The 25,942-nt window shown below is 38.3% G+C and overlaps 1 protein-coding gene across 1 annotated transcript in view; it reads left to right on the forward strand.

The window, feature by feature from the left end:
* The first annotated feature begins 3,047 nt into the window (after positions 1 to 3,047).
* The window catches only part of Esr2 (estrogen receptor 2), a 119,455-nt gene continuing 96,560 nt past the window's right edge, over positions 3,048 to 25,942 (forward strand). Inside the window, exon 1 of the mRNA XM_074067821.1 lies at positions 3,048 to 3,164. The gene's annotated coding sequence lies outside the window, so the exon portion shown is untranslated. The remainder of the gene's footprint in view (positions 3,165 to 25,942) is intronic.

Genomic DNA, 25,942 nt, shown 5'->3' on the forward strand with positions numbered 1-25,942 from the left:
AGCAGAGCAGAAGATGGAAAGAATAGATTTGAATAAAATATTGAGCCTCTGCATTAATCAAATTTGGAGCTGTCCCACACCAAGACTTATTGAGATGTTTCATTTTCCTGTGTTTAGTTTACTGAAGTCAAGATTCTCTAGTAGATAGAGAAAAGGTTAGATCAAAAAGAATTAACCTAGAAGGTAACACACACACACAGGAAATTAATGTGAGTCAACTCCCTGTATAGCTATCCTTATCTCAACTAGCAAAAACACTTGTTCCTTCCTATTATTGCTTATACTCTCTCTTCAACAAAATTAGAGATAAGGGCAAAATAGTTTCTGCTGGATATTGAGGGGGTGGGGGGGAGAGGGAGGGGGTGGAGTGGGTGGTAAGGGAGGGGGTGGGGGCAGGGGGGAGAAATGACCCAAGCCTTGTATGCATATATGAATAAAAAAACAACAAAAAAAATAGATTCTCTAGTAGATGCAACTGAAAAGATCCTGTTCAAATAACATTATGGCAAAGCACATTTGGCTTATGTAATATCTTCCACTTAGATGACATATACTCTATTCAAATTTTTTGGCAGTACTGGGGTTTGAATTTAGGACCTCACACTTGCTAGGCAGGCACTCCACTACTTGAGTCACTCCACAAGCCCCTTTTTGTGTTGGGTGTTTTTGAGATAGGATCTCTCGAACTATTTGCTCAGGCCAGTTTCAAACCACGATCCTCCTGATCTCTTGTCTTCCAAGTGACTATGATTACAGGCATGAGAAAATGGATATTAATTACAGGGAGTATTCTTTGTATTCTTTAGGGACTCTAGAAATGCCTGATAATTCCACATTTACACCATTGTATTGACAGAAGAATGTGGCAATAATGGTTACCATTCACTGAATACCTGTGGCCCCTCAGCATTCTGCCAAATTCTTTAGCAATCTCATTTAATATTCACCAAATGCCTAGATATTCCCCATCCCTTTCCTTCCTTCTTTTGTTCAAATATTGAAATGGAACCTCAGGAAGTTTAAGCCATTTGCTCAGTGTCAAAAACTTGTAAGGGGTAGAAAAGGCCTGAGCAGAAGTCTCTCTCTCTCTCTCTCTCTCTCTCTCTCTCTCTCTCTCTCTCTCTCTCTATATATATATATATATATATATATATATATATATATATATATACATATACATATATAAAACTTATGCTTCTAACTTTGCAGATTTCCTTTCACTAAGAATAAAAAAAGGTAAAGTCAAAATTGTTCTCTAGCTCTGGGAAACCCTTAGTACTTCCTACCCAGGAGAATCAAGTCCATGTCCAAGGACTGTGGAAAGAAAGCTTCTAAGTATGCTGTTGCTGTTGTTTCCAAATGAGGTCTGATTGGGGGAGGGGATGGGATTGTGATGGACAAGTCACAGAGGGTGGCAGTTACTCAGTCTGGGCTCCAACCCCCTGCGTGGGCTTGCATTACTAAGTGTGTTCACAAGGCATGGGTCATGGGGTTGGAGAACCAGGACTTCAGAGAGTTAGGCTATAGTTACAGGTAAACTTTTCAAGGATAAACAGTGAGAATTAGGGACCACTTCTTTTTTTCGTGGTAGTAGGGTTTGAACTCAGGACTTACACCTTGAGCCACTCCACCAGCCTTTTTTTGTGTTGGGTTTTTTTCAAGATAGGGTCTCACAAACTGTTTTCCTGGGCTGGCTTCAAACCATGATCCTCCTAATCTTTGCCTCCTGAGAAGCTAGAATTACAGGTGTGAGCCACCAGTGCCTGACTTAGGAAATACTTCTAAACTGAATTTTCTCCTCAAAACAGAACAAAAGGAGTTACAGAGTAGTGGGGTAAAGCATTGCTGCATAAGTTACCATGAAAGTCTTCATGGCAGTGCATGTTTAGGCACAAGAAGCAATCTGAAACAGCAAAACTTCCATTTGGATATTTTTCTAAGAGAAAACTCAGTTCACAGATTCCATAAAATCAGCCGATTAATTTTCTCTCCAATTTTCAAGATGGTCATGCCAAGCACCCTACTTCTGTTTAAGGTTCTGAAACAAATACTGGACCATGAAATGTAAAAGGTAGATGAACAATATGTGTTGTTTTGTGGTATCAGGGTTTGGACTCAGGGCTTCAAGCTTGCTAAGCAGGCGCTTTACTACTTGAGCACTCTGCCAGCTCCCCCCACCTTTTTTTGAGACATTGGGTTTCGGTCTATCTAGCCCACACTAGCCTCATATTCACTATGTAGCCCAGGATGGCCTGGAACTCCTAATCCTCCTGCCTCAGCTTCCCAAGTACTGGAATTACATGTGGGTATCATCATGCTCGGTTTAATATTTGTTTCTTAACATTGTGCATTTCAGTCTCTCTTTCCATAAAATATACTGGGAATAAAGGCAGATGTGCAGATTCTGGCAATATGCCAAAGCCCAGAAGGATCTGAAACAGGAGCTGGAAGGGAGGTAAACTTGTCAAAAAGGGAAGTGCCCATAGCCCTCACCATCTCCTCTAAGTAGAGGTCTGCATGTCATGTGGTTTGTTCCACTATTAATTTGACATCTTTTATTATCTAGTGAGGATGCAATATGATCAGAGAGAGGGAGGGAGAGACAGAGACAGAGACAGACAGACAAAGATGTACAGAAAGTATGTGTATGTGGACCTTAAGTAAAGGAGATTGTCCTAGATGATCATTTGAAAGGCCTTGAATGGAGCTGAGGCTCCACTGAGGATGAAATTCTGTGTGCGGACATAGCTTCACCCAGTGCTTGAGAAGTACAGCCTGATGGCCTGCCCTATGGATTTCTGACATGTCTAGGTAGCAACTATGCAAGCCACTGATACCCAGTGTGTGTGTGTGTGTATGTGTGTGTGTGCACATACAGATACCCAGTGCTGTAGTTCGATCTACGATGTTCCCCAGACACTCATGTCTTAAAAACTTGACCCCTGCTTGATGCTCTTGGGAAGTGGTGGAGCCTTTAGGAGATGGCTTAGTGGGAGGTCTGTAAGCTGTGGGACCCGACTCCTTTCTACTCTCTCTTTTTGGTTCCAGGCCATGAGGTGAGTGAGTAGTTTTGCTCTACCACACACTGCTGCCTTGATATACTACCTCAACACAGGCCCAGAAGCAACCCAGCCAACCCATCACGGGTAGGGATCTCTGAAATGGTGAGTCAAAATAAACCTTTCCTTTTAAAGGTTGATTATCTCAGATATTTGTTATAGTGATGGAAAGCTAACACATAGTGATAAAGAGAAAGTCTTTAAAGTAGCCAGAAAAGAAAGGGACACTATGGACAGAGACACAAAGATAAGGATGAAAGCAGATTTCTCATGAAAGCATGCAAGTAAGGGACAGTGGAGTAATATCTTTAAAGTGTCAAAAGAGGCAGATTCCAAGATGGTGACTAGAGGGAGGAAGCAGAAAGCGTGCCTCGTAAAGTAAAATCTTGGAGAGACACTGGAGATACACCTTACAGGAAAAGCCACTGAGAAGAGGCAAAACTTTGACTCCTCCACACCTCCAGCCTGTGCAGAGCATTCCCACTTCATGTTAAAAAAGGAGAAACCAGGAGGGCTCCCACACTGCCAGCAGATGGCAGCACCCAGAAAGCGTGGGAAGACTCAGACCACAAGGTGAGCTAAGAGGAACATGAGGTACATGGCACTTCCACAGACAATCCTGGGACACATCAGCATAGCCCCCTGGACAGACTGACCCCCACTCAGGGAAAAAAGAGAAAAAAAAACTGAATAATAAGAATAACAACAAAAAAGACATGTAGCAAAGAGGGCAGGGCACCCTGAGCATGGAAGAGAGTGGGAGGGGAACTACCTCACAACAAGCTGGCTGGAGAAGGCAGAAGCGGTGGCACTGCCCAGCAGCCAGGAGCGGGAAAGCTTGTAAAAGTGGCAGTGGGAGGAAAACTCCACAGGAGAGGGGGGAAGACCCACTTCCCATGTGAGCTGTAAATAAACACGCAGGCCTGAGAAAGCAGGTGCAGTGTCACCTCCCCCAGTGTGATTGGAAAGGGAAAGCCTGTAGCAGAGGCTCACACACAGGAGAGATCTGAGTAAACATAGCCTGCGGGGCCAGGTGAGCGCTAAGCTCACCCCAGAGATCTGCATAAATAACGCCTCCAGCAACAGCAGGCTGACAGCAGTGGGCAGGTGAGCCACAGCCTCAGATAGCCATTCACAGACCTGTCTCCAGACTCTTTTTTTTCTCTCTCCCTATCTTTGATGAGAAAACAACCGAAGTACACCTGTATGCTGAAAAAGTTACTGAAACTGTGTTGCATTTGAACTTGGGACACTTTGTGGGTTTTTTTTTTTGTGTTATTTTGTTTTATTTTTTTAGTTTTTTTCCCTTTTGATGAGACAATGACAGAACTACGTCTGAGACACCATCTCCAGGATTGGAGGCTGAGGAACGAACACCAAAATTATTAAGACTGAAACTTTATTGCATTTGAACTTGGAGATTTTTATTTTATTTTATTTTATTTATTTATTTATTTTTATTTTTTTAAATTTTCAATCCTCTCTCTGTCTTTTTACTGCCTGTTCAGCTTACTGTTGATTAGTACACTATCTCTCCCTGTTTATATCTTTGAAATTTTTTTGTTGTTTGTTTTGTTTTTTCTACTTGTTTGTTTGTTTTTCCCTTTTTCTTTAATGTCTTTGCTTTCCATCTCCTCTCACCCTTCTATTCTAAATATCACCATTGTTATTATTACAAGCTAGAAAATACTTAATTGCACACAGTACAGGGACAATAACACCACCAAAGGCACTGACAGGAAGACAGAAAAAACAGGGAAACCAGTTTCCCCACAGCAAAATATTAGTACAGGAACCAGAGGGAAATGAAGAAAACAGATACTCAGATCCAGACTCCAACAAAATGAAGATAAACTATGCCAAAGAACACAATGAAGCTCACAAGAACAATCTAAAAGAAGAAATATTGCAGGTACTTAATAAGAATTTTATAGAGATAATACTGGATATGATCAACCAAAATGTACAGGAGACACTCAAAAAATTCCAAGACAACAAAAATAGAGAATTTGAAAAAGCAAAAGAAGAAATAAAGGAAACCGTAGAAGCACTGTATAAACACCAAAGTGAAACAGAGAACATGATTAATAAAGAGATAAATGAACTCAGGACAAAAATAAACAACATTAAAGAATAAATGACCCAAGATATGGAAAACCTCAGAAAAAGAACGAAACAAAATTGCAAAATAAAATGGAAGGCCAATCCAGCAGAATAGAACAAACAGAAGACAGAGTCTCAGAACTGAAGATGAAATGGTAATTAAAGGAAATAAAGAAGAACTATTAGTTAAACAACTCAAGACCTGTGAGAAGAAAACTTACTAACTCCATCAAAAGAACAAATCTGAGAATCATGGGCATTGAAGAAGGAGAAGAGGTGCAAGCAATGGGAATGCACAATATATTTAAAAAAATAATAACAGAAAAATTCCCAGGTCTAGAGAAATGTCTTCCCATACAGATGCAAGAAGCCTCCAGGACACCAAACAGACCAGATCAAAATAGAACTACTCCACAGCAAATCATCATTAAAACAAGTACAGGAACTAGAGAAAGAACATTGAAGGCTGTAAGAGAGAAAAAACAAGTAACATACAAAGGTTATAAAAATCACAGCAGACTTCTCAACAGAAACATTAAAAGCAAGAAGAGCATGGGGTAAGATCTTCCAGGCACTGAATAAAAATAACTTCAACCCCAGGATACTCTACCCAGCAAAACTATCATTCAAAATAGATGGAGCAATAAAAGTCTTCCATGATAAGCAGAAACTAAAACAATATGTGACCACAAAGCCACCACTACAAAAGATTCTCCAAGGGATTTGGCACACAGAAAGTGAGACCAAACATAACCATGAAAGGACAGGCAGCACCAAACCACAGGAAAAGAAAAAGCAAGAAAGTAGAGAGTAACCTCAACTTAGGGACACACAATCACAACTTCAAACAACTAAGACAACTAAATGACAGGAATCACCACATACCTATCAGTACTAACACTTAATGTTCATGAACTTAATTCACCCATCAAAAGGCACTGTTTGATGAAATGGATTAAAACGAAAGATCCAACAATTTGTTGCTTACAGGAGATACATCTCACCAACAGAAATAAGCATAGGCTTAGGATGAAAGGTTGGAATAAGATTTACCAAGCCAATGGCCTCCGAAAACAGGCAGGAGTAGCAATACTTATCTCTGACAAAGTAGACTTCAAACCTACATTGATCAAACGTGATAAAGAAGGACATTCCATACTCATAAAAGTGGAAACACACCAAAAGGAAGAAACAATTATCAACCTATATGCACCAAATGTCAATGTACCCAATTTCATCAAACATACCCTGAAGGACCTAAAAGCATATATTAACTCCAACACAGTGGTTGTGGGAGACTTTAACACCCCATTATCATCAATAGATAGGTCATCCAAACAAAAAATCAATAAAGAAAGATCTAAAATATACAATAGATCAAATGGACCTACTTGATGTCTACAGAACATTTCATCCAACTTCTACACAATATAAATTCTTCTCAGCAGCCCATGGAACCTTCTCCAAAATAGATCATATCCTAGGGCACAAAGCAAGTCTCAGCAAATATAAGAAAACAGAAATTATACCATGCATTCTATCTGATCACAATGCAGTAAAACAAGAACTCAACAATAAAAGTAAAAACAAAAAACATGCAAACAGCATGAATAACTCATTCATGCTGTTCAAACAGCATGAATAACTCATTACCTAATGAACAATGGGTCATTGATGAAATAAAAGAGGAAATTAAAAAATTCCTGGAAGCCAATGAAAATGAAAACACAACCTACCAGACCTTTGGGACACAGCAAAGGCAGTCCTGAGAGGAAAGTTTATAGCCATGAGTACATATATTAAAAAGACTGAAAGATATCAAATCAATGACCTAATGATCCATCTCAAACTCCTGGAAAAACAACAACAAGCAAATCCCAAAACAAATAGAAGCAGAGAAATAATAAAAATAAGAGCTGAAATCAATGAAATAGAAACCAAAAAAACCATACTAAGAAATAATGAAACAAAAAGTTGGTTCCTTGAAAAAATAAACAAGAGCTATAGACCCTGGCAAACCTGACTAAAATGAGGAGAGAAAAAACCCAAATTAGTACAATCAGGAATGCAAAAGGGGAGATAACAACAAAAATCATGGAAGTCCAGGAAATCATCAGAGACTACTTCGAGAACCTATATTCAAATAAATTCTAAAATCTTAAAGAAATAGACAGATTTCTAGATACATATGATCATCCAAAACTGAACCAAGAGGATATTAATCACCTGAATAGATCTATAACACAAAATGAAATTGAAGCAGCAATCAAGAGTCTCCCCAAAAAGAAAAGTCCAGGACCTGATGGATTCTCTGCTGAATTCTATCAGACCTTTAAAGAAGAACTGATACCAACCCTCCTTAAACTGCTCCACAAAATAGAAAGGGAAGGAAAACTGCCTAACACACTTTATGAAGCCAGTATTACACTTATCCCCAAGCAAGGCAAAGACACTTCCAAAAAGGAGAACTATAGGCCAATCTCTTAATGAACATTGACGCAAAAATCCTCAACAAAATAATGGCAAACCGAATTCAACAACACATCAAAAAGATTATTCACCACAACCAAGTAGGCTTCATCCCAGGGATGCAGGGGTGGTTCAACATACGAAAATCAATAAACGTAATAAGCCACATTAACAGAAGCAAAGACAAAAACCACTTGATCATCTCAATAGATGCAGAAAAAGCCTGTGATAAGATCCAACACCATTTCATGATAAAAGCTCTAAAAAAACTAGGAATAGAAGGAAATACCTCAACATTATAAAAGCTATATATGACAAACCTACAGCCAGCATTATACTTAACGGAGAAAAATTAAAACCATTCCCTCTAAAATCAGGAACCAGACAAGGATGCCCACTATCCCCACTCCTATTCAACATAGCACTGGAATTCCTAGCCAGAGCAATTAGGCAAGAAGAAAGAATAAAAGGAATACAAATAGGTAAAGAAGCTGTCAAAATATCCCTATTTGCAGATGACATGATCCTATACCTTAAAGACCCAAAAAACTCTACTCAGAAACTTCTAGACATCATCAATAGCTACAGCAATGTAGCAGGATATAAAATCAACATAGAAAAATCATTAGCATTTCTAACCACTAATAATGAACAAACTGAGAAAGAATATATGAAAACAATTCCATTTACAATAGCCTCAAAAAAAATCAAATACCTAGGTGTAAACCTAACAAAAGATGTGAAAGACCTCTACAAGGAAAACTATATACTTCTGAAGAAAGAGATTGAGGAAGACTATAGAAAGTGGAGAGATCTCCCATGCTCATGGATTGGTAGAATCAACATAGTAAAAATGACTATACTCCCAAAAGTAATCTACATGTTTAATGCAATTCCCATCAAAATTCCAATGACATTCATTAAAGAGATTGAAAAATCTACCATTAAATTTATTTAGAAACTCAAGAGACCACAAATAGCCAAGGCAATACTGCGCAAAAAGAACAATGCTGGAGGTATCACGATACCTGACTTCAAACTAGATTACAAAGCAATAACAATAAAAACAGCATGGTACTGGCAAAAACAGACATGAAGACCAGTGGAACAGAATAGAGGACCCAGATATGAAGCCACACAACTATAACCAACTTGTCTTTGACAAAGGAGCTAAAAATATACGATGGAGAAATAGCAGCCTCTTCAACAAAAACTGCTGGGAAAACTGGTTAGCAGTCTGCAAAAAGCTGAAACTAAATCCATGTATATCACCCTATACCAAGATTAACTCAAAATGGATCAAGGATCTTAATATCAGACCACAAACTCTGCAGTTGATACAGGAAAGAGTAGGAAATACTCTGGAATTAGTAGGTATAGGTAAGAACTTTCACAATAGAACCTCAGCAACACAGCAACTAAGAGAGAGCATAGATAAATGGGACTTCATAAAACTAAAAAGCTTCTGCTTAACAAAAGAAATGGTCTCTAAACTGAAGAGAACACCCACAAGGTGGGAGAAAATATTTGCCAGCTACACATCAGACAAAGGACTGATAACCAGAATATATAGGGAGCTTAAAAAACTAAATTCTCCCAAAATTAATGAATAAAGAAATGGGCAAGTGAACTAAACAGAAATTTCTCAAAAGAAGAAATTCAAATGGCCAAAAAACATTGAAAAAATGCTCACCATCTCTAGCAATAAAGGAAATACAAACTAAAACCACACTAAGATTTTACCTCACCCCTGTTTGAATAGCCATCATTAGCAACACTAATAACAACAGGTGTTGGCAAGGATATGGGGGAAAAGGAACCCTCTTACACTGTTGGTACAACCACTCTGGAAAAAAATTTGGAGGCTACTTAAAAAGCTAAACATTGATCTACCATTTGATCCAGCAATACAACTCTTGGGGATATACCCAAAAGACTGTGACACAGGTTACTCCAGAGGCACCTGCATACCCATGTTTATTGCAGCACTATTCACAATAGCCAAGTTATGGAAACAGCCAAGATGCCCCAGCACTGACGAATGGATCAAGAAAATGTGGTATTTATATACAATGGAATTTTATGCAGCCATGAAGAAGAACAAAATGTTATCATTCGCTGGTAAATGGATGGAATTGGAGAACATCATTCTGAGTGAGGTTAGCCTGGCCCAAAAGACCAAAAATCATATGTTCTCCCTCATATGTGGACATTAGATCAAGGGCAAACACAACAAGGGGATTGGACTTTGAGCACATGGTAAAAGCGAGAGCACACAAGGGAGGGGTGAGGATAGGTAAGACACCTAAAAAATTAGATAGTATTTGTTGCCCTTAATGCATATACCTTAAAAGCAACTGAGGCCAATAGGAAAAGGGAACCAGGAACTAGAGAAAAGGTTAGATCAAAAAGAATTACCTAGAAGGTAACACACATGCACAGGAAATTAATGTGAGTCAACTCCCTGTATAGCTATCCTTATCTCAACTAGCAAAAACCCTTGTTCCTTCCTATTATTGCTTATACTCTCTCTACAACAAAATTAGAAATAAGGGCAAAATAGGAGATTCCAAGATGGCGGCTAGAGGTAGGAAGCAGAAAGCGACCCTCCTATAGTGAAATCTTGGAGAGACGCTGGAGACACACTTTGCAGGCATAATCACCGAGAAAAGGCATAACTTTGACTCCTCCACATCTCCAGCCGGTGCAGAGAATCTCCACTTCACGTTAAACGGAGAACCAAGGAGGCCCCCGGGGCCGCCAGGGGCCGGCGCCCATACGGCTTGGGAAGACGCGGACCAGGTGAGCTTCGCGGTACCGCGGTTCCCCCACAGACAAGCCTGGGCCAGAGCAGCATAGCCCCCTGGACAGACTGACCTCCACCCGGGAAAAAAAGAGAAACTGAGTACTAAGCAATAAGAACAGTTAAGACACGCTGGAAAGAGGGTGGGGCGCCCTGAGCGCTGAAGATTGGGGGAAGGGAATCCTTCCCGGGACTGTAAATAAACGAGCCGGGCGGGCCGGAGAGGCTCTGGCGGGAGCGGGGCGCACCAGCAACCAGGAGCAGGGACGCTTGTGAGAGGAGGGAAGACCCACTTCCCACGTGAACTGTAAATAAACACGCAGGCCTGACAACGGGGCAGTGTCGCCTTTCCCAGTGCTTGGAAAGGGAAAAGCCTGTAGCAGAGGCCCCCCTCCCCCGCACAGGAGAACTCTGAGCAAACAAAGCCTGTGGGACCAGGTGAGTGCTAAGCTCACCCCAGAGATCTGCATAAATAACGCAGCCAGCTACAGGCTGAGAGCAGCAGGCAGGCAAGCCACAGTTGCAGATACCACCCTCAGAACTGCCTCCAGACGCTTTTTTTTCTTTTTCTCCCTACCTTTGATGAGAGAACAACCGAATTACACCTGCAAGCCGAAAAACTTACTGAAACTATTGCATTTGAACTGGGGACACTTGGTGGGGCTTTTTTTTTATTTTTTCTTCTGTGTGTGTGTGAGTGTAGTTTTGTTCTACTTTATGCATCCCCTTTGATGAGACAACTACAGAACAACATCTGAGGCACCAACTCCAGGACTGGAGATTAAGACGGACATCCAAATTATTAAGACTGAAATTGCATTGCATATAAACTTGGAAGTTTTTTGGTTTTTTTTTTTTAATTTCCTATTTTCCATTTTATTTTAATTCATTTTTATAAATAGATATTACTTTCATATACTTATTTTTTATTTTTTTTATCTTTGATTTTCAATCCTCTCTCTGTCTCTCTATTGTCTGTTCAGCTTACTGTCGATTAGTACACTAACACTCCCTGTTTATACCTTTGAAACTCTCTTGTCTGATACCTTGTTCTGCTTTCTCCCTCTTGTCTGTATATTTGTTTTCCCCTTTTCTTTAACTTCTTGCTTTCCATCTCAGCTCACTCTTCCGTTCTCAATATTACCATTGTTATTATTACAAGCTAGAAAATACTTAATTACACACAGTACAGGGACAGTAACAACACCAAGGACAATGACAGGAAGACAGAAAAAACAAGGAAACCAGTTTCCCCACAGCAAAAAATTAGTACAGGAACCAGAGGGGAATGAAGAGAACAGAAACTCAGAGCCAGACTCCAACAAAATGAAGATAAACTATGCCAAAGGACCCAATGAAGCCTACAAGAATAATTTAAAAGAAGACATACTACAAGTACTCAATGAGAATTTTATAGAGATGATACTGGATAGGGTCAACCAAAATGTACAGGAGACACTCAAGAAATTCCAAGACAATAAAAATAGAGAATTTGAAAAAGCAAAAGAAGAAATAAAGGAAACCATAGAAGCACTGTATAAACACCAAAGTGAAAGAGAGAACACAATGAATAAATGGATAAATGAACTCAGGACAAAAATAGACAACAATAAAGAAGAAAACAGCCAGGATATGGAAAACCTCAGAAAAAAGAACGAAACAGAACTGCAAAACAAAACGGAAAGCCAATCCAGCAGAATAGAACAAACAGAAGACAGAATCTCAGAACTTGAAGATGAAATGGTAATTAAAGGAAAAACCGAAGAACTATTAATTAAACAACTCAAGACCTGTGAAAAGAAAATGCAAGAACTCACCGACTCCATCAAAAGACCAAACTTGAGAATCATGGGCATCGAAGAAGGAGAAGAGGTGCAAGCGAAGGGAATGCGTAATATATTCAACAAAATAATAATGGAAAATTTCCCAAATCTAGAGAAAGATATTCCCATACAAATGCAAGAGGCCTCCAGGACACCAAACAGACCAGATCAAAATAGAACTACTCCACGACATATCATCATTAAAACAACAAGTTCAGAAACTAAGGAAAGAATATTGAAGGCTGCAAGAGAGAAAAAACAAGTAACATACAAAGGTAAACCCATCAAAATCACAGCAGACTTCTCAACAGAAACATTAAAAGCAAGAAGAGCGTGGGGTGAGATCTTCCGGGCACTGAATGAAAATAACTTCAACCCCAGGATACTCTACCCAGCAAAGCTATCATTCAAAATAGATGGAGCAATAAAAGTCTTCCATGATAAGCAGAAACTAAAACAATATGTGACCACAAAGCCACCATTACAAAAGATTCTGCAAGGGATCCTGCACACAGAAAGTGACACCCAACTTAACCATGAAAAGGCAGGCAGCACCAAACCACAGGATAAGAAAAAGCAAGACAGTAGAGAGTAACATCAAGTTAGGTACACACAATCAAACCTTCAAACAACTAAGATAACTAAATGGCAGGAATCACCACATACCTATCAGTACTAACACTTAATGTCAATGGACTTAATTCACCCATCAAAAGACACCGTTTGACAAAATGGATTAAAAAAGAAGATCCAACAATTTGTTGCTTACAGGAGACTCATCTCACCGACAGAAATAAGCATATGCTTAGGATGAAAGGCTGGAAGAAGATTTACCAAGCCAATGGCCCCCGAAAACAAGCAGGAGTAGCAATACTTATCTCTGACAAAGTAGACTTCAAACCTACATTGATCAAACGAGATAAAGAAGGACATTCCATACTAATAAAAGGGGAAATAGACCAAAAGGAAATAATAATCATCAATCTGTACGCACCCAATGTCAACGCACCCAATTTCATCAAACATACCCTAAAAGACCTAAAAGCATATATAAACGCCAACACAGTGGTTGTGGGAGACTTTAACACTCCATTATCATCAATAGATAGGTCATCCAAACAAAAACTCAATAAAGAAATCCAAGATCTAAAATATGCAATAGATCAAGTGGACCTAGTAGATGTCTATAGAACATTTCATCCAACCTCTACACAATATACATTCTTCTCAGCAGCCCATGGAACCTTCTCCAAAATAGATCATATCCTAGGGCACAAAGCAAGCCTCAGCAAATATAAGAAAATAGAAATAATACCGTGCATACTATCTGACCACAATGCAGTAAAAGTAGAACTCAACAACAAAAGTAAAGACAAAAAACATGCAAACAGCTGGAAACTAAATAACTCATTACTTAATGAAGAATGGATCATCGATGCAATAAAAGAGGAAATTAAAAAGTTCCTAGAAGTCAATGAAAATGAAAACACAACCTACCGGAACCTATGGGACACAGCTAAGGCAGTCTTGAGAGGAAAGTTTATAGCCATGAGTGCATATATTAAAAAGATTGAAAGATCCCAAATCAATGACCTAATGATACATCTCAAACTCCTAGAAAAACAAGAACAAGCAAATCCCAAAACAAATAGAAGGAGAGAAATAATAAAAATAAGAGCTGAAATCAACGAAATAGAAACCAAAAAAACCATACAAAGAATTAATGAAACAAAAAGTTGGTTCTTTGAAAAAATAAACAAGATCGATAGACCCCTGGCAAACCTGACTAAAATGAGGAGAGAAAAAACCCAAATTAGTAGAATCAGGAATGCAAAAGGGGAGATAACAACAAACACCATGGAAGTCCAGGAAATCATCAGAGACTACTTTGAGAACCTATATTCAAATAAATTTGAAAATCTAAAAGAAATGGACAGATTTCTAGATACATATGATCATCCAAAACTGAACCAAGAGGAAATTAATCACCTGAATAGACCTATAACACAAAATGAAATTGAAGCAGCAATCAAGAGTCTCCCCAAAAAGAAAAGTCCAGGACCTGATGGATTCTCTGCTGAATTCTATCAGACCTTTAAAGAAGAACTGATACCAACCCTCCTTAAACTGTTCCATGAAATAGAAAGGGAAGGAAAACTGCCAAACACATTTTATGAAGCCACTATTACACTTATCCCAAAACCAGGCAAAGACACCTCCAAAAAGGAGAACTATAGGCCAATCTCCTTAATGAACATTGATGCAAAAATCCTCAACAAAATAATAGCAAACCGAATTCAACAACACATCAAAAAGATCATTCACCACGACCAAGTAGGCTTCATCCCAGGAATGAAGGGGTGGTTCAACATATGAAAATCAATAAACGTAATAAGCCACATTAACAGAAGCAAAGACAAAAACCACTTGATCATCTCAATAGACGCAGAAAAAGCCTTTGATAAGATCCAACATCATTTCATGATAAAAGCTCTAAGAAAACTAGGAATAGAAGGAAAGTTCCTCAACATTATAAAAGCTATATATGACAAACATACAGCCAGCATTATACTTAACGGAGAAAAATTAAAACCGTTCCCTCTAAAATCAGGAACCAGACAAGGATGCCCACTATCTCCACTCCTATTCAACATAGTACTGGAATTCCTAGCCAGAGCAATTAGGCAAGAAGAAGGAATAAAAGGAATACAAATAGGTAAAGAAACTGTCAAAATATCCCTATTTGCAGACGACATGATCCTATACCTTAAAGACCCAAAAAACTCTACTCAGAAGCTTCTAGACATCATCAATAGCTATAGCAAAGTAGCAGGATATAAAATCAACATAGAAAAATCATTAGCATTTCTATACACTAACAATGAGCAAACGGAAAAAGAATGTATGAAAACAATTCCATTTACAATAGCCTCAAAAAAAATCAAATACCTAGGTGTAAACCTAACAAAAGATGTGAAAGACCTCTACAAGGAAAACTATACACTTCTGAAGAAAGAGATTGAGGAAGACTATAGAAAGTGGAGAGATCTCCCATGCTCATGGATTGGTAGAATCAACATAGTAAAAATGTCGATACTCCCCAAAGTAATCTACATGTTTAATGCAATTCCCATCAAAATTCCAATGACATTCATTAAAGAGATTGAAAAATCTACTGTGAAATTTATATGGAAACACAAGAGGCCACGAATAGCCAAGGCAATACTCAGTCAAAAGAACAATGCAGGAGGTATCACAATACCTGACTTCAAACTATATTACAAAGCAATAACAATAAAAACAGCATGGTACTGGCACAAAAACAGACATGAAGACCAGTGGAACAGAATAGAGGATCCAGATATGAAGCCACACAACTATGAGCAACTTATCTTTGACAAAGGAGCTAAAAATATACGATGGAGAAATAGCAGCCTCTTCAACAAAAACTGCTGGGAAAACTGGTTAGCAGTCTGCCAAAAACTGAAACTAGATCCATGTATATCACCCTATACCAAGATTAACTCAAAATGGATCAAGGATCTTAATATCAGACCCCAAACTCTTAAGTTGATACAAGAAAGAGTAGGAAATACTCTGGAGTTAGTAGGTATAGGTAAGAACTTTCTCACTGAAACCCCAGCAGCACAGCAACTAAGAGATAGCATAGATAAATGGGACCTCATAAAACTAAAAAGCTTCTGTTCATCAAAAGAAATGGTCTCTAAACTGAAGAGAACACCCACAGAGTGGGAGAAAATATTTGCCAATTATACATCAGACAAAGGACTGATAACCAGAATATACAGGGAACTTAAAAAACTAAATTCTCCCAAAACTAATGAACCAATAAAGAAATGGGCATGTGAACTAAACAGAACTTTCTCAAAAGAAGAAATTCAAATGGCCAGAAAACACATGAAAAAATGCTCACCATCTCTAGCAATAAAGGAAATGCAAATTAAAACCACACTAAGATTCCACCTCACCCCTGTTAGAATAGCCATCATCAGCAACACCACCAACAACAGGTGTTGGCGAGGATGTGGGGAAAAAGGAACCCTTTTACACTGTTGGTGGGAATGTAGACTAGTACAACCACTCTGGAAAAAAATTTGGAGGCTACTTAAAAAGATGGACATCGATCTACCATTTGATCCAGCAATACCACTCTTGGGGATATACCCAAAAGACTGTTACTCCAGAGGCACCTGCACATCCATGTTTATTGCGGCACTATTCACAATAGCCAAGTTATGGAAACAGCCAAGATGTCCCAGCACTGACGAATGGATTAAGAAAATGTGGTATCTATACACAATGGAATTTTATGCAGCCATGAAGAAGAACGAAATGTTATCATTCGCTGGTAAATGGATGGAATTGGAGAACATCATTCTGAGTGAGGTTAGCCTGGCTCAAAAGACCAAAAATCGTATGTTCTCCCTCATATGTGGACATTAGATCAAGGGCAAACACAACAAGGGGATTGGACTATGAGCACATGATAAAAGCGAGAGCACACAAGGGAGGGGTGAGGATAGGTAAGACACCTAAAAAACTAGCTAGCATTTGTTGCCCTTAACGCAGAGAAACTAAAGCAGATACCTTAAAGCAACTGAGGCCAATAGGAAAAGGGGACCAGGAACTAGAGAAAAGGTTAGATCAAAAAGAATTAACCTAGAAGGTAACACCCACACACAGGAAATCAATGTGAGTCAATGCCCTGTATAGCTATCCTTATCTCAACCAGCAAAACCCCTTGTTCCTTCCTATTATTGCTTATACTCTCTCTACAACAAAATTAGAGATAAGGGCAAAATAGTTTCTGCTGGGTATTGAGGGGGGGAGCGGGAGGGGGTGGAGTGGGTGGTAAGGGAGGGGGTGGGGGCAGGGGGGAGAAATGAACCAAGCCTTGTATGCACATATGAATAATAAAAGAAAAATGAAAAAAAAAAAAAAAAAAGGGCAAAATAGTTTCTGCTGGGTATTGAGGGGGTGGGAGGGAGAGGGAGGGGGCAGAGTGGGTGGTGAGGGAGGGGGTGGGGGCAGGGAGGAGAAATGACTCAAGCCTTGTATGCACATATGAATAATAAAATAAAATAAAATAAACAAGATGGACAAACCCCTGGCAAACCTGACTAAAATGAGGAGAGAAAAAACCCAAATTAGTACAATCAGGAATGCAAAAGGGGAGATAGCAACAAAAACCATGGAAGTCCAGGAAATCATCAGAGATTACTTCGAGTACCTATATTCAAATAAATTTGAAAATCTTAAAGAAATAGACAGATTTCTAGATACATATGATCATCCAAAACTGAACCAAGAGGAAATTAATCACCTGAATAGATCTATAACACAAAATGAAATTGAAGCAGCAATCAAGAGTCTCCCCAAAAAGAAAAGTCCAGGTCCTGATGGATTCTCTGCTGAATTCTATCAGACCTTTAAAGAAGAACTGATACCAACCCTCCTTAAACTGCTCCACAAAATAGAAAGGGAAGGAAAACTGCCTAACACATTTTATGAAGCCAGTATTACACTTATCCCCAAGCAAGGCAAAGACACTTCCAAAAAGGAGAACTATAGGCCAATCTCTTAATGAACATTGACGCAAAAATCCTCAACAAAATAATGGCAAACTGAATTCAACAACACATCAAAAAGATTATTCACCACAACCAAGTAGGCTTCATCCCAGGGATGCAGGGGCGGTTCAACATAAGAAAATCAATAAACATAATAAGCCACATTAACAGAAGCAAAGACAAAAACCACTTGATCATCTCAATAGATGCAGAAAAAGCCTTTGATAAGATCCAACACCATTTCCTGATAAAAGCTCTAAAAAAACTAGGAATAGAAGGAAATACCTCAACATTATAAAAGCTATATATGACAAACCTACAGCCAGCATTATACTTAACGGAGAAAAACTGAAACCATTCCCTCTAAAATCAGGAAGCAGACAAGGATGCCCACTATCCCCACTCCTATTCAACATAGCACTGGAATTCCTAGCCAGAGCAATTAGGCAAGAAGAAGGAATAAAAGGAATACAAATAGGTAAAGAAACTGTCAAAATATCCCTATTTGGAACCCTCTTACACTGTTGGTGGGAATGTAGACTAGTACAACCACTCTGGAAAAAAATTTGGAGGCTACTTAAAAAGCTGGACATCGATCTACCATTTGATCCAGCAATACCACTCTTGGGGATATACCCAAAAGACTGTTACTCCAGAGGCACCTGCACATCCATGTTTATTGCGGCACTATTCACAATAGCCAAGTTATGGAAACAGCCAAGATGCCCCAGCACTGACGAATGGATTAAGAAAATGTGGTATCTATACACAATGGAATTTTATGCAGCCATGAAGAAGAACGAAATGTTATCATTCGCTGGTAAATGGATGGAACTGGAGAACATCATTCTGAGTGAGGTTAGCCTGGCTCAAAAAACCAAAAATCGTATGTGCTCCCTCATATGTGGACATTAGATCAAGGGCAAACACAACAAGGGGATTGGACTATGAGCACATGATAAAAGCTAGAGCACATAAGGGAGGGGTGAGGATAGGTAAGACACCTAAAAAACTAGCTAGCATTTGTTGCCCTTAATGCAGAGAAACTAAAGCAGATACCTTAAAGCAACTGAGGCCAATAGGAAAAGTGGACCAGGAACTACAGAAAAGGTTAGATCAAAAAGAATTAACCTAGAAGGTAACACCCACGCACAGGAAATCAATGTGAGTCAATGCCCTGTATAGCTATCCTTATCTCAACCAGCAAAACCCCTTGTTCCTTCCTCTTATTGCTTATACTCTCTCTACAACAAAATTAGAGAAAAGGGCAAAATAGTTTCTGCTGGGTATTGAGGGGGGGGGAGTGGGAGGGGGTGGAGTGGGTGGTAAGGGACGGGTGGGGGCAGGGGGGAGAAATGAACCAAGCCTTGTATGCACATATGAATAATAAAAGAAAAATGAAAAAAAAAAAAAAGAAAAAAAAATCCCTATTTGCAGATGACATGATCCTATACCTTAAAAACCTAAAAAACTACTCAGAAACTTCTAGACATCATCAATAGCTACAGCAATGTAGCAGGATATAAAATCAACATAGAAAAATCGTTAGCATTTCTAACACTAATAATGAACAAACTGAGAAAGAATATATGAAAACAATTCCATTTACAATAGCCTCAAAAAAAATCAAATACCTAGGTGTAAACCTAACAAAGATGCGAACGACCTCTACAAGAACTATAAACTTCTGAAGAAAGAGATTGAGGAAGACTATAGAAAGTGGAGAGATCTCCCATGCTCATGGATTGGTAGAATCAACATAGCAAAAATGACTATACTCCCAAAAGTAATCTACATGTTTAATGCAATTCCCATCAAAATTCCAATGACATTCATTAAAGAGATTGAAAAATCTACCCTTAAATTTGTATGGAAACACAAGAGGGCACGAATAGCCAAGGAAATACTCAGTCAAAAGAACAATGCAGGAGGTATCGCAATACCTGACTTCAAACTAGATTACAAAGCAATAACAATAAAAACAGCATGGTACTGGCACAAAAACAAACATGAAGACCAGTGGAACAGAATAGAGGACCCAGATATGAAGCCACACAACTATAACCAACTTGTCTTTGACAAAGGCGCTAAAAATATACAATGGAGAAAAAGCAGCCTCTTCAACTGCTGGGAAAACTGGTTAACAGTCTGCAAAAAACTGAAACTAGATCCATGTATATCACCCTATACCAATATTAACTGAAAATAGATCAAGGATCTTAATATCAGACCCCAAACTCTGCAGTTGATACAGGAAAGAGTAGGAAATACTCTGGAGTTAGTAGGTATAGGTAAGAACTTTCTCAATGGAACCCCAGCAGCACAGCAACTAAGAGATAGCATTGATAAATGGGACTTCATAAAACTAAAAAGCTTCTGTTCATCAAAAGAAATGGTCTCTAAACTGTGGAGAACACCCATAGAGTGGGAGAAAATATTTGCCAGCTACACATCAGACAAAGGACTGATAACCAGAATATATAGGGAATTTAAAAAACTAAATTCTCCCAAAACTAATGAGCCAATAAAGAAATGGGCAAGTGAACTAATCAGAACTTTCTCAAAAGAAGAAATCCAAATGGCTAAAAAACACATGAAAAAATGCTCACCATCTCTAGCAATAAAGGAAATGCAAATTAAAACCACACTAAGATTCCACCTCACCCCTGCTAGAATAGCCATCATTAGCAACACCACCAACAGGTGTTGGCGAGGATTTGGGGAAAAAGGAACCCTCTTACACTGCTGGTGAGAATGTAAACTAGTACAACTACTCTGGGAAAAAATTTGGAGACTACTTAAAAAGCTAAACATTGATCTACCATTTGATCCAGCAATACCACTCTTGGGAATATACTCAAAAGAATGTGACACAGGTTACTCCCGAGGCACCTGTACACCCATGTTTATTGCAGCACTATTCACAATAGCCAAGTTATGGAAACAGCCAAGATGCCCCACCACTGACAAATGGATCAAGAAAATGTGGTATTTATACACAATGGAATTTTATGCAGCCATGAAGAAGAATGAAATGTTATCATTCGCAGGTAAATGGATGGAATTGGAGAACATCATTCTGAGTGAGGTTAACCTGGCCCAAAAGACCAAAAATCGTATGTTCTCCCTCATATTCGGACATTAGATCAAAGGCAAACACAACAAGGGATTGAACTTTGATCACAAGATCCAAGCGAGAGCACTCAAGAGAGATATGAGGATAGGTAAGACACCTAAAAAATTAGATAGCATTTGTTGCCCTTAACGCAGAGAAACCAAAGTAGATACCTTAAAAGCAACTGAGGCCAATAGGAAAAGGAGAACAGGAACTAGAGAAAAGGTTAGATCAAAAAGAATTAACCTAGAAGGTAACACACATGCACAGGAAATTAATATGAGTCAACTCCCTATATAGCTATCCTTAGCTCAACCAGCAAAAACCCTTGTTCCTTCCTATTGTTGTTTATACTCTCTCTTCAACAAAATTAGAAGTAAGGGCAAAATAGTTTCTGCTGGGTGTTCAGGGGGTGGGAGGGAGAGGGAGGGGTTGGGGTGGGTGGTGAGGGAGGGGGTGGGGGCAGGGGGGAGAAATGACCCAAGCATTGTATGCACATATGAATAAAAAAAAAGAAATGTGTTTTTAAAAAATAAACTGTATATATACATTTTTTGGCCGTACTGGTATTTGAACTCAGGTTCTAGCTATTGCTCGGCAGCTGCCCTGCTGCTCGAGCCATGCTCCCAGCCTGAGACTAATTTTTAAAGCACTGTTATGTTTTTTAGAAAAATGGCACAAAAAGTACAGAGTTCCCTTATACACCTCTTTAGTCCACAGTTTCCCATTATTTTAACATGTTGTGTTAGTGTGGTACGTCTTTGAAATTGATAAAGAAATGTTAATATCTTATTAATTAAAAGAAGTTCGGGTCTTACATTAATGTACATTGTGTTACACAGTTCTGTGAGTTTTAAGGAATTCATAGACATGTATCACTATCACAATGTATCATACAGAACAGTTTCACTGCCCTAACAGTGCCCTGCATTTTTCCTGTTCTCCACTCCCCTTCTTAAACCCTGGCTGCCACTGATCTGTTTATTTGCTATTGTTTTGTCTTTACATGAGCAGCGTATATGTGAAATCATGTAATATGTTGACTTTTTAGATTGGCTGCTTTCACTTAGTAATATGAACTTAAAGTTACTCCATGTCTTTTTGTGGTTTGGTAGTTCATTCTTTAAGCTACCAAAGAAAAATAATACCAAATGGAAATCTGTATTCTATTCAGAAAAATCTGCATCTAAAAAACAAGGATCTGCATCTATACCAAAAATGGTAACTACATAGGCATATATATGTTTATATTCAAATCATCCTTAAAAGGTAATTGATCTTTTAAAACAGACAAAATATAGTACAGAGTTATCACATAAAATCATAAAAATAAAAAGAATACAGAAAAAAAGGAAAAATGAGATAAAAAATTTATAGGGTAAATAAAAAGCAAATGTAGGCTGGAGGAGTGGTTCAGGTGGTAAAGCACCTGCCTAGCAAGCACAAAGTCCTGAGTTCAAATGCTAGTACTGCCAAAAAAAAATCCAAAATGGCGAGATATTGTGTCAATTTTTATCAGGTCAATGATAACACTAACTGTAAATGGTTAAGCACCTTAGTTTAAAGCAGAGGTTGACTGTGTAAAAAAGTTGCTTATAGGAACCCCATTTAAAATATAAAGGCACAGTTAGATTAAAGAATGGAAAATGATATATGTCATATTCATAATAACCAAAAGAAAGTTGGTGTGTATACAGTAATGTTAGACAAAGTAAATTTCAGTGTGAAGAATATTGCCAGGGATAAATGAGACCATTTCATACTGAATCCATCAAGATGATATAATAATCCTTGATGATGTTCTAAAAAAGCAGCTTCAATTATGTAAAGCAAGAACTGACAGACCTATGAGAATAAATAGGAAAATTCATTATTATACTTAGAGATTTCAATGCTTCTCTCTCAATAAGAAATAGAACACATGGAAAATAATAGTAGGGATTTAGGGGCCTTCAATAACATTTTCAACCAACATGCTGTAATTGATAGTTATAGAATACCCAACAACAGCGAACATAGTTTTTTGGGTTTTCTTTTTTTTTTGGTAATACTGGGGTTTGAACATAGGACCTCACACTTGCCAGGCAGGTGCTCTAACCACTTGAGCCACTCCACCAGCCCTTTTATGTGTTGGGATTTTTTAGATAAGGTCTCTGGAACTATTTGCCTGGGTTGGCTTTGAACTGAGATCCTCCTGAACTCTGCCTCCTGAGTAGCTAGGATTACAGGTGTGAGCCACCAGCACCTGGCAGAAATCACATTGTTTTAAAGTACACAGACATTTATCAAAATAGGCTATATTATTTTCTTCAATAAATTTATAATTATTCAAATCATATAAAATATGCTTTCTGACCATAAGATATTAAATTAGGGATGGGGGCACAGTTCAGAGGAGTTTGAAACCCTGAGTTTGATCCTCAACACTGCAAAAAAAAAAAGAAAAGAAGTTGATTTTAAAAGGACAGTTGGAGGACTGAGGGGCAGGGAGGACTCAGTGGTGAAGTGCTTGCCTTACATGCACAAAGCTGTGGGTTTGGTCCCTAGCACTGCAAAAATTAAACAAACAAACAAACAAATAAATAAATAAATGAAAAAGTTGGAAAACCTCCAAATGTTTGAAAACTAAAATGTGTAAATTACACATTGGTTAGGAAAGCAAACTGTGCACCAGTGCCTCACACCTGTAATCCTAGCTACTCAGTAGGCAGAGATCACGAGGATCTCAGTTCGAAGCCAGCCCAGGCAAATAGTTCCATGAGGTCCTATCTCAAAAAAGCCTTCACAAAAATGGGCTGTTGGAGTGGCTCAAGGTATAGGCCCTGAGTTCAAACCCTAGTACCACACACACACACACACACACACACACACACACACACACACACACAAGACCCAACACTCAAAAAAATTGTAAATTATTTTGAATGTCTGAAAATGAAAACACAAAATAGTAAAATTTGTTATTATGCCACTTAAGCAGCACTTAGAGGAAGAATTATAGCACTAAATGCCTATATTAGAAAATAAGGAAAATCTCAAGTCAATGACCAAAGCTTCTACCTTAGATACTAGAAAATGAAGAGCAAGTTTAACAATGTAGAAGGAATGGACAAATTCTTTGAAAGATGCAAAAGTTATACAAGAAGAAAGAGATGACTTGAATAGTCCTATATCTATTCAAGAAACTAAATATGTAGTTAAAAACTGTCTCACGAGGAAACCTCCAAGCCCAGATGGCTTCTGTGGTTAATTCTACCCCATATGTATGATGGGATATATATATGTATGTATATATAATTTTTGGTAGTACTGGGGTACTCAGAGCCTCCTGCTTGTTAGGCAGGCACTCTACCACTTGAGCCACTTTTCCAGCCCAATTCTACCAAATATTTAAGGAGAAGTAATGCGGTCTGTACAAACTCTTTCAGAAAATTGAGTGAGGAATGAGTCCCAGTTCATTCTAATGCTGTTTAACAGCATCACCCAACAAACACATTCGAAGAAAAGAAAACTAGAGATCACTAGTTTTCAGGAACACAGATGTGAAAGTTCTCAAGAAAATTTTAACAAAGCAAACCTAACAGTACTTAAAAAGAATAATGTAATAGGACTGACTAGGGTTTATTCCAGGAATACAAGCCTTCATTTAAAAAAATCAATCAATATTAAGTCACCATATTAACAAATAAGAAATAAGATTATGCCTCAATAATATGTTGAGGCAATAAGATAGTGCTTCAAAGGATGGACAAAAAGCATTTAACAAAATCCAATGTCTGTTCATAATAAAAACTGTCAACCTATCAGATATAAGGGCCCATGGTGTTTTTCTAGGCCCCATGTATCAAATGCTATGAAGGGCTCTGCTGCTGATGACGTCAGAGAAGGGCAGGACAGACTTGACTATCAGAAGGACCTAGCTTTTATTTTGTTTTTCAAAAATGAATTAACTTGTGTAATTCTTCTTGAGAGCCAAAATGCAGTTGCTTCTTGCTTAATGAAGTACCATTTTCCTGTAGTCCTGTTTTCTCACCTCTTTTCATGTTCTAATTCATGGTTCCAGAGCTATTCAGGAATTAGCAGAGTATATACAACAGCTGTATGTAGCACCTGAGGAACATTCTGCAACCTTAAACACTCATCCTAACGCAAGTTTGTACATAGGTAGATTTAGACAGAACATACATATTTCTTTACATCATCCAGATGTAAAATGCTAGACTTGTGACTACTTTTGTTTTTAAACATTTCATTTAATATAAACGGTTTAAAAAGTTTTATTCAAAATCTTGATTTTTAACTATAACTTGTATTTTCCTTGTTAATTTCCTAAGCAATTTTTAATATTTTAGAAGAATAATCACTCTTTTGAAAACTTTTAAAAACAATTTTAACTTTTTAAAAAATACCTTAGGTTTTGGAGTGTATATTCAAATTTTGTTTGAAATTATAATTTGAAAAATAATTGCATTTATCCTTTAGATAATGGAACATAAGTTATAATAACTCAATTATAACAAAATAATTAGTAGATTTTTCAAATAAAGGCAAGAGATAGAATTTTTTTATGGAGTAATTATAAGTTATATACGTATTCACCCAAACTTTGCTGCTCCATCAACAAAATCCAGACATGCACAATAATAATTAAACTTAGTCTTTTGATATTTTGCCAACTTTCAGTCCTGGCAAATCAAAGTGCTACTTACTTTTTGTGTGTGGTGTGTGTGTGGTGTGTGGTGTGTGTGTGGTGTGTGGTGTGTGGTGTGTGGTGTATGTGGTGTGTAGTGTGTGGTGTGTGGTGTGTGGTGTGTGTGTGGTGTGTGGTGTGTGTGTGGTGTGTGTGGTGTGTGGTGTGTGTGGTGTGTGGTGTGTGTGGTGTGTGGTGTGTGTGTGTGGTGTGTGTGGTGTGTGTGGTGTGTGGTGTGTGTGGTATGTGGTGTGTGTGTGTGGTGTGTGTGGTGTGTGGTGTGTGTGGT

This window comes from Castor canadensis, chromosome 3, assembly GCF_047511655.1.
Source record: "Castor canadensis chromosome 3, mCasCan1.hap1v2, whole genome shotgun sequence".
NCBI lineage: Eukaryota > Metazoa > Chordata > Mammalia > Rodentia > Castoridae > Castor > Castor canadensis.